Here is a 19,217-nt window from a genome sequence, read left to right as displayed (position 1 = left end):
CCTGAGAAGGGTGCGCCTTTCAGAAGGCGCACTGCGTTTTGACTTACAGATGCTTCATTGGTATTTCAGTACTCGCCTAGTTGATCGACTGCTGATGTTCAGATTTTGCTATGCGGCATGGAAGAATTATGGAAGTATTTCTCATGGGGATGATTATATATGATAGATGTGTTAGTCATTCGAGTGGCGGAGTTGGGACCGTCTATGATGATTCATGTGTTCTATGGATTTGGAGACTGGGAGTCCTTAGAAGAAGATTTTTTTGTGGTTGCGGACTGTGAAGATGTGGCCAAAGTTAGCTAGATGATGGTACGTGCTATGGTTAGGTCATTGTGGACTTTTGGAGGCCTATTTACCAACTTGGGAATGATCAGAGTTGATTTGGGGGCCCATTGATAGGGCCGGGGAGGATGTGTATTCTACACCTGGTTGGATTTGTTGACTTGGCATCGTTATTATTGAAAGGTGTGTCATTTGATTAGAGTTGAGCTTGTTCATGTTCTGATATGTTCTATGTGTTATACTTCTATGCTATGAGGGGTTGTGATTTGTTGGTTATATGCGTACATAATGTGGTTCTGTTCGGACCTTATAGCGGAATTTAAGCGAGATGGTTATTGGGGTGTTGAATGGTTGATTGCGCCTTGGTTATGTTCTCTACGGACGGTGGTATATTGGGTTATTTGCTTCATCATGGTTATGGTCATGCACTTTGTGTATTTGATGTCGAATTGCTTGTGATTGTTGATTTTGAGCATTGGGGCTCGAGGTATTCCATATAGATTGGTGTTTAGATGGGTCACGTATTACAACGAGGTTATGATGGGATATGATCCTTTATGATAGATTCGTGTGTTTTTGTTCTACGGTGTGATGGGTTATTATCATTGCATTGTGTTATTTCTTATTGAGCTTGCATGACGGTTCTCTCATTCGAGTCATTTTCCATTTTTGGGTGCATTTAAATTGTTGCGCATTTGTGCACAGATTGCACGGGTTGTGGCTTAAGGTTGTGTTGGTAGGGCTGGTCAGTAGAGTGCATGTGTTTGATGAGATAAGGTCGTTAGACCTAGAATGGATACTATCGGCAGTGTGTTTCTTTCATCATCGACATTGTACGAAGGTTTTAGAATGAGGTTTTGTTTGATATGAGGTTTGTTACCGGTACCGGGTGTGTTTTGAGCAGCTACTGTGGTCAAAAGTTATGGTTGTGAGCATCTGAGATATGTGGCACATCATGCAGCGGCATCTTGAGCTTTGGTGGTGGCTTGTTACAGCTTGATCAGACTTGTACAGTGTGTAGATGTGAGGTTTGAGTCTTGTAAGGAATTCTGGATGTTGGGAATTGGGTTCCAAGATTTATGGGCTAAGGTTGAATTAAGGATCTTCAGTTAGATTGTGTCGTCAGGCTCTTGGCACGTTAGAGGACGAACATATGTTTAAGTGGGGGAGAACGTAACAAACCAGACGGTCATTTTGAGTATTTGCATTCCGTTCAGCTATTTGAAGTCTTGAGAAGCATCGTATGATATATTATGACTTGTGTGAATCGTCGGTTTTGGTTTTCAGGTTAATCAGAATTGATTTGGAGAAAGATTCTCAACTAGAAAGCTTTAAGTTGAAAGAGTTGACCAAGTTTGACTTTTTAACATTTGACCTCGGATTGGAGTTTTGATGGTTCCGTTAGGTCCGGATGGTGATTTTGGATTCGGGCGTATGTCCGAATTTGCATTTAGATATTTCTAGAAGGTTTTAGCGCTAATTGGCGAATGTTAGAAATTTGAAGGTTTAGAAAGTTCATAAGTTTGACCGAGAGTTGATTTTGAATATATCGGATTCAGATTGTGGTTTTGGGAATTTGAATAGCTTCGTTATATCATTTGGGACTTGTACGCAAAATTTGAGTTCATTCCGAGTTGATTTGGTATGATTCGGCACAAGTTTTGGAAGTTGAAAGTTTAAAAGTTCATTAAGTTCGATTTGAGGCGCGATTCGTGATTTTTATGTTGTTATGTGTGATTTGAGGCATCAGGTAGGATCGTGTTATGTTATGATACCTGTTGGAATATTCGTACGGGGTCCCGAGGTCGGGAATGTTTCAGATTGATTTCGGACCATTTTTCTCCATGTTTTCATTGCTGGTTGCGGCTGGTTTTTGGTGCCTCGATTGTCCTTCGCGATAGCGAAGATAGGTATGCGATCGCATAAAGTAAATATGGTGCTAGGGCATTTTCTTCATCGCGGTCAAGATTAGATGGCTGCATTCGCGTAGGGCTGTGTGGGTGACTGTTCGCATTCGCATAATGGGCACCGTGATCGCGTAGAGCAGAGATGAGAAACTGGGAACTCGAATTTCTTCAACGCGTTCGCGAAGCTTGGTCGCTTGTGTCCTTCATGTTCGCATGGGTACTTTTATGATCCCGTAGCATATTGTTGGAGGCAGTGTTGTTTGTTCTTCCGGATAGAGAAGGTTGTTCCGCGATCGCGTAGGGTAATTCTGGACATTGCATTTTTCTTCTTCGCGATTGCGATGGTATGTCCGCGATCACACAGTGATTATAAATACTCTATTTCGGAGGTTTCGACCTTATTTGTTTTTACATATTTGGAGCTATGGAGCTCGGATTGAGACATTTTTAAGCGATATTTCACCATATGGATTGGGGTAAGTATTCTCTACTCGTTTTTGATTATATTTCATGAATCTATCTTTATTTTTTGCAATTGGTTGATGATTTTAAAAGAGAAATTAGGGGCTTTTGTCTAAAGTTACATAGAGTGAAATTTTGAGTTTAGAACGTCGATTCGGAGTCGGATTTGAGTAAAACTAGTATGATTGGACTCGTAATTGAATGGGTTATCGGATTTTTTGAGTTTTGTCGTGTTCCGAGATGCAAACCCGGGTTTGACTTTTTGGTTGACTTTGGGCTTTTGATTAAAGATTCTACCTTTATCAATTGGGTTTGTTTCCTTTGGCATTATTTGATGTTCTTGAGTTGCTTTTGGCTAGTTTTGAGCCGTTCGGAGGTAGGTACGCGCGGGATGGCATTTTTGGATTATCGTTTGGCTTGCTCGGAATTGGAATTCAGCTTGTTCGAGATAAGTAACACTTCTAAACTTGGTGCTTAGGGTATGAACCCCTGAATATACGTATTATGTGTTGGGTGTTGAGGTGACACACATGCTAGGTGACGGGCGTGTGGGAGTGCACCGTGTGAATTATGCCTCGATTGATTCTGTGGTAGTGTGTAGTGACCTAATCTTGTTTCTATTTATGAAATTTCTACGTGCTAGAGTAATTGATCCGTGAATCATGTTAGAAACCATGTTTAGGCTATAGGCTTATCCTGTTGGGACCCACTGGGATCATTTCTGTTGTTGAATTATTTGCTTAAATTGCAATTACCTACTCAGTCATACTCATTCATTTGCATATCATATCTCAGTCTCTGTTGCTATTTATTGATGCATCATACCGTAATTTTGGGTTGATTTTCATGATATTATGAGCCCGAGAGACTGGAGAGATTGATGACTGAGTTGGGGCCTGAGAGCCGGAGTGATATTGATGGGATCGTTACACACTCAAACAAATTAATTATAATATTAATTTTATATTTAGTATAAAATCGAAAGGTCACTATGTTTTCATTCATCATCTATATTTAAATATTTTAATTATTATTAAAATCACTTCTTAGTGTGTGCTTCATTTCAAGTCTCAATCAATTACAAAGCAAAATAATTGATAATACATGTAACTAGTGAGACAAACAACAAAAAAAATTAAATTTCATTAAAATAAAACACATAAACGATTTACATATTTGCTAGGACATACATATACCAACTGAATACTAACTGAATACATACATATACCAACTGAATACTAACGCTTGCACATATACACTAAAATGTGTGCTAGGTCAAACCCCAAGGCTCTCGAAGAAAGTTCGCTAAAATAGCTAACGCTTCCCAATCTGTAATCTCCATGTAATTAGACAATTCAATTCTTTTTAACTGAAAAATATATACATGTTCAGGAATGGAAGTATTAGGGACCATTTTTAATTCTTTAAACTCCCTAAATTTCTTTTCTCCTTCCTTTTATTCAGTCATTCGATCCCTTAACTCATTTTACCTCACTCTTGGGATATTCCTGATGACTTCAGGCTCCGAGTCTGAATCATGATAGAAATAAGTCCTACGACGACATATCCTTCTACGTTGTCCTCTTCCTCGACTTTGAGAACTCCCATTTGGAGTAATTCGAGTTTGTCCCTGTTCAGTCATGTCTGAAATGGAACCAAAAAAATAATAAGAATGGGTACAATCATTTTGACAACATATGTCACAATAACTTGCGGAAGAATAGGGATAATTGGGACTAAGACTAGTATTCTTAATATTAAAATATACAGAGAAGCACATAAAGAATATGTGTGTAAGTCTACATAGCCAGTGGTATAGTTATTTCCTACAGATTCACATTGAAGTCAAGTGGAGACAACTAAAAACCACACAACGGAAATAATGACTTTGAAAGTCATAGCCATTGTTCTCCTCTTTAATTTCGTATATTGGAACCAAAAGAAATAAGACTTTAAATAATTGCAAAACTAAAGTCTTCAGTACTTTTAATCACAGAAGTTAGTGCATCTTCATAGAGTAATATATTCACTTTAACATCTAGTGCCCTTGCTATGAAGACATTTTTAAAATCTTTCAAACAAAAACAATATGGAACAAATTTTATTCCAACCGAAGAGATGAAAGCAATTTCAATTCCAGTACTAGTTCTCTCAGTTTCAATGTAAAGGCCCCATCCAATCAGAAAAGAAAATTCATGATTTCGAACACTTCAAAAGAAATTCACAAAATAGCATGCACAGTTTCTTTGTTAGACAGTATTTTGTCTTCACTACACAGTTCCTATCCATTTATGGCAACAACGCCAAAACATCGCAAGTAATTAAAGTTTCCAACAATGCCAACAACTATGTCTTAACTAGAATTAAATACTGCGTTTGCTTTCCATGTTCAAAAGTTATCCAACAGTGAAAGGAAAAAAAAACAAGGTTACATAAAATCATTAAAACAATGATTTGATAACCTTTAAAAAAATTCTCATAATTTCGTTATGATTCTACACTAGCACATAGAAAAAAAAACAGTACTTGGTCAAGTTTTGAGGCGTAAAATTTTATGCCGAACGCCGATATTTCGATTCGGATTATTACTTGTTCTTTTTCTTAAGAAAAAAAGAAAATTCAATATACAACAACACAGCAAACAAGGCTCTCATCCATCATATTACAACTAGATGAGTTTCAATTTTCTCTTCAAATTATCAGTAAAGATAAGTCATCTAATCAGGAAACACTATTAGGGCAAGGATAGTTTTTCACACAAATTGCGAACACCAGGTTCATTCGAACTCTCTGTTAATCAACGATGTAATAAAATTATTACTCATTAAATCAATTGTGTATTCATCTAAATAGAACACACTTCAAAGGCTCTAATACCAATGATGATTTAATAGTAACAGGGACATCGAATTTGTCTACCTGTTAACAGTTGCGGAAGATCGTTGAAATTTGTGTGACAGAAATTACTCCACGTCGATTCTATTTCACTTTGGAAATAAATTTTTTTGATTCCATAAACTAAGTGACCTCTGTGGGTTTTTTTTTTTTAAAAAGAAAGGAGAAGAGTTCTCTGTGTTTTTTCTTGTGTCTTTGAAGAGAACGTATTGTTCCCTTTTTATTCAGAGTTAAGGAAGAAAGCAGTTCTAAAGAAAATTATTCCCCACCCAAATAACCATGTAGAATATGTTCCCACAAATTTATGGTGTGGAGTAACTTCTCATAAGAGATTTTTTTATTTTATCTTTTCAAAAATGGATCGGGTCAGCATGGAACGACCCGCGACCCACATCGAAAAAATCCAACACAATTGACCTTAGATTGCTATGGCTAAGTTTACGCCTATATTAATGCTTTAACAACTAAAAATGATATCTGCATTTTTGAAAATGACGTTATGACGAGTATTTCGTAGTCATTCTAAATAAATAAGAGTCAATATGCGAGACATACACAAGAGTTGTTATTATTCTGTATTGCTGTAATAAACAATTAAACTTTCTGGAAAAAAAATAAAACAGGAAGTTAGTAATATTTTTTTAACGAAATAGATTCTGGAAAATAAATAAAAAAATAGTATAGGAATAAATCAAGCCCACTAAATACATAGTGTGTCCTTAAGGAAATTATTCCCCTCAAGTACCCGAGGTGCTAGAATATATCCTCTCAGGATAGAACGATTTAACTCACCAGTGTATTGGTACCAAAACTCTGAAGAACTGCGAATCACTCAATAGTCGTAAAACACACTGGAAAATATTGTGCAGAAGAAGAAGAAGAAAAAGCTCAGAAAATTTCGTAAGGAAAGATTCTGGGATTCAAACTCTATTTATAGAGTTGATGGCAATGTTTTTGAAAAGGTTTGCAACCTTTCAGAAACATCCATGGCTATTGGAAAAGGGGTGTTTGAAATATTGCGGGAAAAAAATATTTAAAATAATCCGGAAAAGAAAACGGGCCTGACCGAACCGGGTCGCGGGTCATGGGTTATTCCGGATTGAATTTTTTGTTAATTATTTAATTAATTAATTAAATAATTGAAAGGAATATTGTCCAAAAAGATTAATCAATCAATCGATCTTTGACCAAATTCGAATCTGAATCCGAATCCGTAGCCGTAGCCGTAGCTGAAACCGAGCCGAGCGAGCAACGACGACGACGGCGCGAGGCTTGCCTTTTTCTTAACTCTTTAAGAGCTAGAAGAAGAGCAATTATATATATACCCATCAAAAGCCTTTTCTTCCTCCGATATGGAAAAATGTCCCTTTTCCAAGGAAAACTCAAATATTTTATTTTTCCTCCATTTCTCATTCACCCTCTTTAAGCTACACAAGCTTAAAATCCCAACAATCCCCCACATGAATGGGGAATGGCTATAAAATAAAAAAATGCACGGACGCGTGTGTGTTTTACATGCAAGAATTAATTGCATCTGGATAAGTAGGTTTCCCTTTGAACTTTTCGTAGTGAACTTGTATCGGATATACTCGGTTAATCGGTAGATTTGATATCTTTGAACCGTCGAGTTTTGTTGTATACTTAGACAATATAAGTCACACAATCAATCATTAATCATCTATGGTTCTCACGGTTGTGTTCGTTTCAGCCATGAACACCGTCTGGTTTCATGAGTGCTTAGAGAATGGGCCTTTACTTTCATTCCCCTTGAAGCGGCTTACACTTCACACTCACATAGGTGATTTCTAAACGTGTAATCCTATAGACACACTATCTGGTCATATCCTGCCAGACTTAGCAAATCATTAAAAAACCTTTAAGCTTTGTTGACTCATCAAAAAGCCTTAAAGCTTTACCTCGATTTCTGAACATTGTCTTCATCACGAGAATGGGTTGAGTTATTTGACAATGTTGAACCGTCATTCATAACTTTGTTTGATCTCTTTGAACCTAGCTCGTGGGATCTCCAGTCTGATAGGTAGAGTTACCGTCATGATGACTTGTCCTAGACCTTAACCCCATTCCCTTTGATGATATTTCAACTGCCTCTCTAGATAGGCCTTTTGTAAGTGGATCCGACACGTTATCTCTTGACTTTATGTAGTCAATTGTGATAACACCACTAGAGAGTAGTTGTCTAACAGTATTGTGTCTCCGTCATATATGACGAGATTTTTCGTTATACATAACGCTCCCTGCCCTGCCTATTGCCGCTTGACTATCACAATGTATACAAATAGGTGCCAAAGGTTTTGGCCAAAATGGAATATCTTCCAAGAAATTTCGGAGTCATTCAGCTTCTTCACCGGCCTTATCTAAAGCTATGAATTCAGATTCCATTGTAGAACGGGCGATGCACATTTGTTTGGATGATTTCCAAAACACTGCTCCAGCCCCAATTGTGATAACATATCCACTCGTGGATTTAACTTCATATGATCCAGTGATCCAATTTGCATCATTATATCCCTAGATCACGGAGGAATATTTGTTATAATGCAAAGCGTAATTTTGGGTATGTTTGAGATACCCCAAAACTCGTTTCATTGCTATCCAATGTATGTGATTGGGATTACTTGTAAACCGACTAAGTTTACTAATAGCACATGCTATATCTGGTCGTGTACAATTCATGATATACATCAAACTTCCCAATACTCTTGCATAATCCAATTGTGAGTCACTTTCACCTTCATTCTTTTAAAGCGTATAACTCACGTCAATTGGAGTCTTGGCAATTTTGAAATCCAAATACTTGAACTTGTCAAGTACCTTTTCAATGTAGTGAGACTGTGATAATGCTAGACCTTGTGGAGTCTTGTGAATTCTGATTCTTAAGATCACATCAGCAACTCCTATGTCTTTCATATCGAATTTGCTAGCCAACATGTGCTTAGTTACATTTATATCTGCCATGTTTTTGCTCATTATCAACATGTCATCAACATATAAACAAACAATGACTTCATGACCTGGAGTGTTTTTAATGTAAACACATTTGTCGCACTCGTTGATTTTAAACCCACTTGCCAACATTGTTTGGTCAAATTTGGCATGCCATTGTTTGGGTGCTTGTTTAAGTCCATAAAGTGACTTAACAAGTTTGCACACTTTCTTTTCTTTACCAGTTACCACAAAACCCTCAGGTTGTTCCATGAAAATCTCTCTCTCTAATTCTCCATTTAAGAAAGCTGTTTTAACATCCATTTGATGGATTTCAAGACCATACACGGCCGCTATTGCCACTAACACCCTAATAGATGTTATCCTCATCACTGGCGAGTAAGTGTCAAAGTAATCAAGGCCTTCCTTTTGTCTATAAGAAGAAGAAGAAGAAGAAGAAGAAGAAGAAGAAGCTCAGAAAATTTCGTAAGGAAAGATTCTGGGATTCAAACTCTATTTATAGAGTTGATGGCAATGTTTCTGAAAAGGTTTGCAACCTTTCAGAAACAACCATGGCTGTTGGAAAAGGGGTGTTTGAAATATTACGGGAAAAATATATTTAAAATAATTCGGAAAAGAAAACGGGCCTGACCGAACCGGGTCGCGGGTCATGGGTTATTTTGGATTGAATTTTTTGTTAATTATTTAATTAATTAATTAAATAATTGAAGGAATTTTATCCAAAAAGATTAATCAATCAATCGATCTTTGACCAAATTCGAATCCGAATCCAAATCCGTAGCCGTAGCCGTAGCTGAAGCCGAGCCGAGCGAGCAACGACGACGACGGCGGCGTGAGGCTTGCCTTTTTCTTAACTCTTTAAGAGCTAGAAGAAGAGCAATTATATATATACCCATCAAAAGCCTTTTCTTCCTCCGATATGGGACAATGTCCCTTTCCTAAGGGACACTCAAATATTTTATTTTTCCTCCATTTCTCATTCACCCTCTTTAAGCTACACAAGCTTAAAATCCCAATAATCCCCTACATGAATGGGGAATGGCTATAAAATAAAGGAATGCACGGACGCGTGTGTGTTTTACATGCAAGAATTAATTGTATCTGGATAAGCAGGTTTCCCTTTGAACTTTTCGTAGTGAACTTATATCGGATATACTCGGTTAATCGGTAGATTTGATATCTTTAAACCGTCGAGCTTTGTTGTATACCTAGACAACATAAGTCACACAATCAATCATTAACCATCTATGGTTCTCACTGTTGTGTTCGTTTCAGCCATGAACACCGCCTGGTTTCATGAGTGCTTAGAGAATGGGCCTTTACTTTCATTCCCCTTGAAGCGGCTTACACTTCACACTCACATAGGTGATTTCTAAACGTGTAATCCTATAGACACACTATCTGGTCATATCCTGCCAGACTTAGCAAATCATTAAAAAACCTTTAAGCTTTGTTGACTCATCAAAAAGCCTTAATGCTTTACCTCGATTTCTGAACATTGTCTTCATCACGAGAATGGGTTGAGTTATTTGACAATGTTGAACCGTCATTCATAACTTTGTTTGATCTCTTTGAACCTAGCTCGTGGGATCTCCAGTCTGCTAGGTAGAGTTACCGTCATGATGACTTGTCCTAGACCTTAACCCCATTCCCTTTGATGATCTTTCAACTGCCTCTCTAGATAGGCCTTTTGTAAGTGGATCCGACACGTTATCTCTTGACTTTATGTAGCCAATTGTGATAACACCACTAGAGAGTAGTTGTCAAACGGTATTGTGTCTCCATCGTATATGACGAGATTTTCCGTTATACATAACGCTCCCTGCCCTGCCTATTGCCGCTTGACTATCACAATGTATACAAATAGGTGCCAAAGGTTTGGGCCAAAATGGAATATCTTCCAAGAAATTCCGGAGCCATTCAGCTTCTTCACCGGCCTTATCTAAAGCTATGAATTCAGATTCCATTGTAGAACGGGCGATGCACGTTTGTTTGGATGATTTCCAAGACACTGCTCCACCCCCAATTGTGAAAACATATCCACTCGTGGATTTAACTTCAGATGATCCAGTGATCCAATTTGCATCACTATATCCCTCGATCACGGAGGGATATTTGTTATAATGCAAAGCGTAATTTTGGGTATGTTTGAGATACCCCAAAACTCGTTTCATTGCCATCCAATGTATGTGATTGGGATTACTTGTAAACCGACTCAGTTTACTAATAGCACATGCTATATCTGGTCGTGTACAATTCATGATATACATCAAACTTCCCAATACTCTTGCATAATCCAATTGTGAGTCACTTTCACCTTCATTCTTTTGAAGTGCATAACTCACGTCAATTGGAGTCTTGGCAATTTTGAAATCCAAATACTTGAACTTGTCAAGTACCTTTTCAATGTAGTGAGACTGTGATAATGCTAGACCTTGTGGAGTCTTGTGAATTCTGATTCCTAAGATCACATCAGCAACTCCTAAGTCTTTCATATCGAATTTGCTAGCCAACATGCGCTTAGTAGCATTTATATCTGCCATGTTTTTGCTCATTATCAACATGTCATCAACATATAAACAAACAATGACTTCATGACCTGGAGTGTTTTTAATGTAAACACATTTGTCGCACTCGTTGATTTTAAACCCACTTGCCAACATTGTTTGGTCAAATTTGGCATGCCATTATTTGGGTGCTTGTTTAAGTCCATAAAGTGACTTAACAAGTTTGCACACTTTCTTTTCTTTACCAGTTACCACAAAACCCTCAGGTTGTTCCATGTAAATCTCTTCCTCTAATTCTCCATTTAAGAAAGCTGTTTTAACATCCATTTGATGGATTTCAAGACCATACACGGCCGCTATTGCCACTAACACCCTAATAGATGTTATCCTCGTTACTGGCGAGTAAGTGTCAAAGTAATCAAGGCCTTCCTTTTGTCTATAACCTTTGACAACAAGTCTTGCCTTATATTTGTCAATAGTGCCATCAGCTTTCACTTTTCGTTTAAAGATCCATTTCGAACCTAAAGGCTTATTTCCTGGAGGAAGATCTACCAATTCCCATGTATGGTTATCCAAAATTGATTGAATCTCACTATTGACTGCCTCTTTCCAAAACGCTGAATCAGAAGATGACATAGCTGCTTTAAAAGTTTGAGGCTCATTTTCAAGCAAGAATGTCACAAAATCTGGTCCAAAGGAAGTAGATGTTCTTTGACGTTTGCTACGCCTTGGATCTTCTATACTTGGAGTATTTTCCTTTGGTTCTTCCCGAGGTCGTTTAGGTCTTTCACTTAACGACTCACATTCAGTTTTATACGGATAGATGCTTTCAAAGAATTCAGCATTATCTGATTCCATTACCGTATTAATGTGAATTTCGGGATTATCAGATTTATGAACCAAAAACCGACATGCTTTACTGTTTGTAGCATATCCAATGAAAACGCAATCAACAGTTTTTGGTCCGATTTTAACCCTTTTAGGTAAAGGAACTTGTACCTTTGCTAGACACCCCCACACTTTGAAATATTTCAAGTTGGGTTTTCTTCCTTTCCATTTTTCATATGGAATAGATTGCGTTTTGCTGTGGGGTACTCTGTTGAGTATTCGGTTAGCTGTAAGGATAGCTTCGCCCCACAAACTCTGCGGTAATCCGGAACTTATTAATAAAGAATTCATCATTTCCTTTAATGTCCGATTTTTCCTTTCCGCAATTCCATTGGATTGAGGTGTGTAAGGTGCAGTAGTTTGATGGATAATTCCATATTCCGAACATATTTCTGCAAATGGAAATTCATATTCTCCACCCCTATCACTTCTAATCATTTTGATCTTTTTATTCAATTGATTCTCCACTTCATTCTTGTATTGCTTAAATGCTTCAATTGCTTCATCCTTACTATTAAGCAAATAAACATAACAATATCGAGTGCAGTCATCAATAAAAGTAATAAAATACTTTTTCCCACCTCGAGATGGTGTCGACTTCATATCACAAATGTCAGTATGAATTAAGTCTAAAGGATTTGAATTCCTTTCAATAGACTTATAAGGATGTTTTACAAACTTAGACTCAACACATATTTGATATTTTGATTTATTACACTCGAATTTAGGCAACACTTCTAAATTAATTAACTTCCGCAAGGTTTTGTAATTGACATGTCCTAAACGAATATGCCATAAATCATTTGACTCCAATAAATAAGAAAAAGCTGCAATTTTATTCATACTGTCAACAACCATTACATTTAGTTTGAAGAGGCCCTCTGTGAGGTAGCCCTTTCCAACATACATTTCATTCTTGCTTACAACAACTTTATCAGAAACAAATACACATTTGAATCCGTTCTTAACAAGCAAAGAAGTAGAAACTAAATTCTTCCTAATAGTAGGAACATGAAGAACGTTGTTGAGCGTTAACACCTTGCCGGAAGTCATCTTCAGGAATATCTTCCCATAACCTTCAATCTTGGCTGTTGCAGTATTTCCCATGGAAAGCTCTTCTTCGGGACCAGCAGTAGAGTAAGTCGCAAATGCTTCCTTGACAGCACAAACATGTCGAGTGGCTCCAGAGTCAATCCACCACTCCTTCGGATTTCCAACTAGGTTGCATTCCGAAAGCATTGCACACAGATCATCAATGTCATAATTCTTCTCCACTATGTTGGCATGTCCCTTCTTCTTATACTTTTTCGGGAGACGACAATCAGGGGCTTTGTGACCGGTTTTTCCACAATTGTAGCAGCTGCCCTTGAATTTCTTTTTGTTCTGCTCCTTAGTCTGTCCAGAAGACCTCTTTCTCTTCTTACTTTTTGGAGCAGTCTCCTCAACGATATTAGCTCCCATGATCGTTGAATTTCCACGAGACTTCTTCTCGGCTGTTTTGTTGTCTTCCTCAATCTTGAGACGAATCACAAGATCTTCCAACTTCATTTCTTTGCGCTTGTGCTTAAGATAGTTCTTGAAATCTCTCCACGAAGGAGGCAATTTTTCAATCATTGCAGCCACTTGAAATGCTTCATTCACGACCATACCTTCAGCAATAAGGTCATGAAAAATAAGTTGAAGCTCCTGAACTTGGGTTCCAACAGTTTTACTGTCTATCATTTTATAGTCTAGAAACTTGGCAACCACGAACTTCTTCAAGCATGCATCTTCAGTCTTGTACTTCTTCTCAAGTGCGTCCCATAATTCTTTCGAAGTATTCATCGCACTGTACACATTGTACAAGTCATCCTCTAAAGCGCTTAAGATATAGCCTTTGCAAAGAAAATCTGCCTGCTTCCACGCCTCAACAATCATGAATTTCTCGTTGTCCGGCATGTCCGCAGCAGGCACTGGAGGTTCTTCACTAGTGAATTTCTGCATACCAAGTGTGGTAAGCCAGAAGAACACCCTTTGCTGCCATCCTTTGAAGTTGGCTCCGAAAAATTTCCCCGGTTTCTCTGCCGGTGGAACAGCAGTCCGGCTTGACGAGGCTATCGTCGTTGCCGCAATAGTCGCAGAAGAATTTCCGTTATCAATTGCCATTTCTCACTGTAAACAACAGAAGAGTTCAATTAATGGCAAAATCAGAACAGTACACAATACTGTTATTAACAAAAAAAACAGTATATATAATAAATAAAATCGAAGTTTTTATATACTGTTTTACAGAAAAATGATGAAGTTTTTATGTTTTTCAAATCGTTTTACGAATTTCAATAATCTGATGAAGTTTTTATATCTTCAAATCAGAATAGTAAAATTCAGAAGGAGTAGAAAACCACACAGGTTTTAATCTCCACAAATAAAATACAGAATATAAAAAATAATAATTTCCTTAAAATTGTTATTATTCTGTATTGCTGTAATAAACAATTAAACTTTCTAGAAAAAAAATAAAACAGAAAGTTAGTAATACTTGTTTAACAAAATAGATTCTGGAAAATAAAAAAAAAATAGTATAGGAATAAATCGAGCCCACTGAATACACAGTGTGTTCTTAAGAAAATTATTCCCCTCAAGTACCCGAGGTGCTAGAATATATCCTCCCAGGATAGAACGATTTAACTCACCAGTGTATTGGTACCAAAACTCTGATGAACTGCGAACCACTCAATGGTCGTAAAACACACTGGAAAATATTGTGCAGAAGAAGAAGAAGAAGAAGCTCAGAAAATTTCGTAAGGAAAGATTCTGGGATTCAAACTCTATTTATAGAGTTGATGGCAATGTTTTTGAAAAGGTTTGCAACCTTTCAGAAACATCCATGGCTGTTGGAAAAGGGGTGTTTGAAATATTGCGGGAAAAAAATATTTAAAATAATCCGGGAAAGAAAACGGGCCTGACCGAACCGGGTCGCGGGTCATGGGTTATTCCGGATTGAATTTTTCGTTAATTATTTAATTAATTAATTAAATAATTGAAAGGAATTTTGTCCAAAAAGATTAATCAATCAATCGATCTTTGACCAAATTCGAATCTGAATCCGAATCCGTAGCCGTAGCCGTAGCTGAAGCCGAGCCGAGCGAGCGACGACGACGACGGCGCGAGGCTTGCCTTTTTCTTAACTCTTTAAGAGCTAGAAGAAGAGCAATTATATATATACCCATCAAAAGCCTTTTCTTCCTCCGATATGGGACAATGTCCCTTTCCCAAGGGAAACTCAAATATTTCATTTTTCCTCCATTTCTCATTCACCCTCTTTAAGCTACACAAGCTTAAAATCCCAACAATCCCCCACATGAATGGGTAATGGCTATAAAATAAAGGAATGCACGGACGCGTGTGTGTTTTACATGCAAGAATTAATTGCATCTGGATAAGTAGGTTTCCCTTTGAACTTTCCGTAGTGAACTTATATCGGATATACTCGGTCAATCGGTAGATTTGATATCTTTGAACCGTCGAGCTTTGTTGTATACCTAGACAACATAAGTCACACAATCAATCCTTAACCATCTATGGTTCTCACGGTTGTGTTCGTTTCAGCCATGAACACCGCCTGGTTTCATGAGTGCTTAGAGAATGGGCCTTTACTTTCATTCCCCTTGAAGCGGCTTACACTTCACACTCACATAGGTGATTTCTAAACGTGTAATCCTATAGACACACTATCTGGTCATATCCTGCCAGACTTAGCAAATCATTAAAAAACCTTTAAGCTTTGTTGACTCATCAAAAAGCCTTAATGCTTTACCTCGATTTCTGAACATTGTCTTCATCACGAGAATGGGTTGAGTTATTTGACAATGTTGAACCGTCATTCATAACTTTGTTTGATCTCTTTGAACCTAGCTCGTGGGATCTCCAGTCTGCTAGGTAGAGATACCGTCATGATGACTTGTCCTAGACCTTAACCCCATTCCTTTTGATGATCTTTCAAATGCCTCTCCAGATAGGCCTTTTGTAAGTGGATCCGACACGTTATCTCTTGACTTTATGTAGTCAATTGTGATAACACCACTAGAGAGTAGTTGTCTAACGGTATTGTGTCTTCGTCGTATATGACGAGATTTTTCGTTATACATAACGCCCCCTGCCCTGCCTATTGCCGCTTGACTATCACAATGTATACAAATAGGTGCCAAAGGTTTGGGCCAAAATGAAATATCTTCCAAGAAATTTCGGAGCCATTCAGCTTCTTCACCGGCCTTATCTAAAGCTATGAAATCTGATTCCATTGTAGAACGGGCGATGCACGTTTGTTTGGATGATTTCCAAGACACTGCTCCACCCCCAATTGTGAAAACATATCCACTCGTGGATTTAACTTCATATGATCCAGTGATCCAATTTGCATCACTATATCCCTCGATCATGGAGGGATATTTGTTATAATACAAAGCGTAATTTTGGGTATATTTGAGATACCCCAAAACTCGTTTCATTGCCATCCAATGTATGTGATTGGGATTACTTGTAAACCGACTAAGTTTACTAATAGCACATGTTATATCTGGTCGTGTACAATTCATGATATACATCAAACTTCCCAATACTCTTGCATAATCCAATTGTGAGTCACTTTCACCTTCATTCTTTTGAAGTGCATAACTCACGTCAATTGAAGTCTCTGCAATTTTGAAATCCAAATACTTGAACTTGTCAAGTACCTTTTCAATGTAGTGAGACTGTGATAATGCTAGACCTTGTGGAGTCTTGTGAATTCTGATTCCTAAGATCACATCTGCAACTCCTAAGTCTTTCATATCGAATTTGCTAGCCAACATGTGCTTAGTTACATTTATATCTGCCATGTTTTTGCTCATTATCAACATGTCATCAACATATAAACAAACAATGACTTCATGACCTGGAGTGTTTTTAATGTAAACACATTTGTCGCACTCGTTGATTTTAAACCCACTTGCCAACATTGTTTGGTCAAATTTAGCATGCCATTGTTTGGGTGCTTGTTTAAGTCCATAAAGTGACTTAACAAGTTTGCACACTTTCTTTTCTTTACCAGTTACCACAAAACCCTCAGGTTGTTCCATGTAAATCTCTTCCTCTAATTCTCCATTTAAGAATGTTGTTTTAACATACATTTGATGGATTTCAAGACCATACACGGCCGCTATTGCCACTAACACCCTAATAGATGTTATCCTCGTTACTGGCGAGTAAGTGTCAAAGTAATCAAGGCCTTCCTTTTGTCTATAAGAAGAAGAAGAAGAAGAAGAAGAAGCTCAGAAAATTTCGTAAGGAAAGATTTTGGGATTCAAACTCTATTTATATAGTTGATGGCAATGTTTCTTAAAAGGTTTGCAACCTTTCAGAAATAGTCATTGCTGTTGGAAAAGGGGTGTTTGAAATATTGCGGGAAAAATATATTTAAAATAATCCGAAAAAGAAAACGGGCCTGACCGAACCGGGTCATGGGTTATTCCGGATTAAATTTTTCGTTAATTATTTAATTAATTAATTAAATAATTGAAAGGAATTTTGTCTAAAAAGATTAATCAATCAATCTTTGACCGAAGCCGAAGCCGAGCCGAGCGACGACGACGACGGCGCGAGTCTTGCCTTTTTCTTAACTCTTTAAGAAATAGAAGAAGAGCAATTATATATATACCCATCAAAAGCCTTTTCTTCTCCGATATGGGACAATGTCCCTTTCCCAAGGGAAACTCAAATAATTCTTTTTTCCTCCATTTCTCATTCACCCTCTTTAAGCTACACAAGCTTAAAATCCCAACAATAGTGTGGCTTAACGATTAATGAAGTCGGTATAAATTACGGAAAACTACGCTTCAAATTTTCTTCGAGACAAAAAATTATAGGTAATTCCTTCTAAGCCGTACATATGTTGGTAGAAATAGCAGCTCGAATACTACTTTATAAAAAAGGCTAAAAAGCTTTAAAATAGAGTGAATAAGTGAGATCAGTAAAACTGATTGCATATCAACATTTACCTGACGTCTAAGTGAATAATGGGTAGTACATATTGTGTGAGAATCAGTTTCCATAACGAGTGGAATTGGGTGAAAACGATTTGTAGCTTTCTCTAGGCTATTGGGCAAAATTTTCAAGTCACTTGTTCATCTAATTGACAAATTGAATACTTGTAACATAAAGAAGCGAAATTTTCTGAATATGGCAATTGATCACAAGTACTTCTAGTATAATATCTACCTTTCACTTTCTGTATATGATAATTGGCAAATTGAATACTTCTAATATACTAGTAATATTTACCTTTTACTTTATGTTATTCCGTATACTGTTTTCTCTTCCAGGCTATTGGGCGTGAGAAATTCAGCTGTGATTTGTTCATCAAATGGAAAATGGTTCTTGCTTGACTTGTCTTATCTCTTTAAATTTTTCCTTCCACTTGGCTTCTACAAAATTTTGATATTTTCGTCGGTGTTTAAGTGTTAACACAGTAATAGAACACTAAACTTAAAAGTTTAAATACTTGAGAAAGGAGTATAAAAGTTGTACTAAGAGCTAAATTATCTAAAGTATCCCTCAGCCCTCATGTAGCCTTTGTAGGTAGGGGTGTTCATGGTTCGGTTTGGATCAGTTTTTCCTTAAAAAAAATCAAACCAAGTAAGTCGGTTCTTAAAATGTTGGAACCAAACCAAACCAATTAAGTCGATTTTTTAGGGATTCGATTTTTGTCGGATTTTTCAGTTATTTATCGGTTCTTTTTCTTAAATATGAGACATACACTACCAAACACATATTCCGGCGACTACATTTTCAACGTAACACTATCAAATCAATTGCTCTTTGAGAAACCTATCATTTACCATGATATATTAATGATAATTGAATCAAATAGTGATGAATAATTTAAGTACTCAATTAAAAATCGATTATTTTTAACATAAAATAATTCTTGTACTTAGCAAAAACAAACTACCAATCAAACTAGAATGTAAAGGCAAAGAATTAGACTATTGTAATAGCAAAGAACTAGACTTAAAAATACAAATGATTAATATGTACCATAACATTTTAGAAATTTTATATAAAAATATACATATATATATATATATATATATATATATATATATATATATATATATATATATATATATATATATATATATATATGTGTGTGTGTGTGTGTGTATAAATTTAAATAGCTACTTCTATAGTCAGTTTGGGATATTTTCGGATTTTTATGAATACCCTAGTTGTAGGTATAGTTTATAGTTTATTAATCCAAAACCTTTTCCAATATACAAGCATCAGGAATGGCTGC

At 36.9% G+C, this 19,217-nt stretch overlaps 1 long non-coding RNA gene across 1 annotated transcript; it reads right to left on the bottom strand.

The window, feature by feature from the left end:
- Nucleotides 1-3,779: 3,779 nt before the first annotated feature.
- On the bottom strand, nt 3,780-5,737 carry LOC104117179 (uncharacterized). The gene is made up of 2 exons (XR_691026.3): nt 5,571-5,737; nt 3,780-4,295 (listed from the first exon to the last, which is right to left on the bottom strand). It is a non-coding gene; the product is annotated as an uncharacterized lncRNA (long non-coding RNA).
- Between the last annotated feature and the right edge of the window lie 13,480 nt (nt 5,738-19,217).

Source organism: Nicotiana tomentosiformis, chromosome 11, assembly GCF_000390325.3.
Source record: "Nicotiana tomentosiformis chromosome 11, ASM39032v3, whole genome shotgun sequence".
NCBI classification, from domain to species: Eukaryota; Viridiplantae; Streptophyta; class Magnoliopsida; order Solanales; family Solanaceae; genus Nicotiana; species Nicotiana tomentosiformis.
This window is presented reverse-complemented; position numbering and strand designations above follow the sequence as displayed.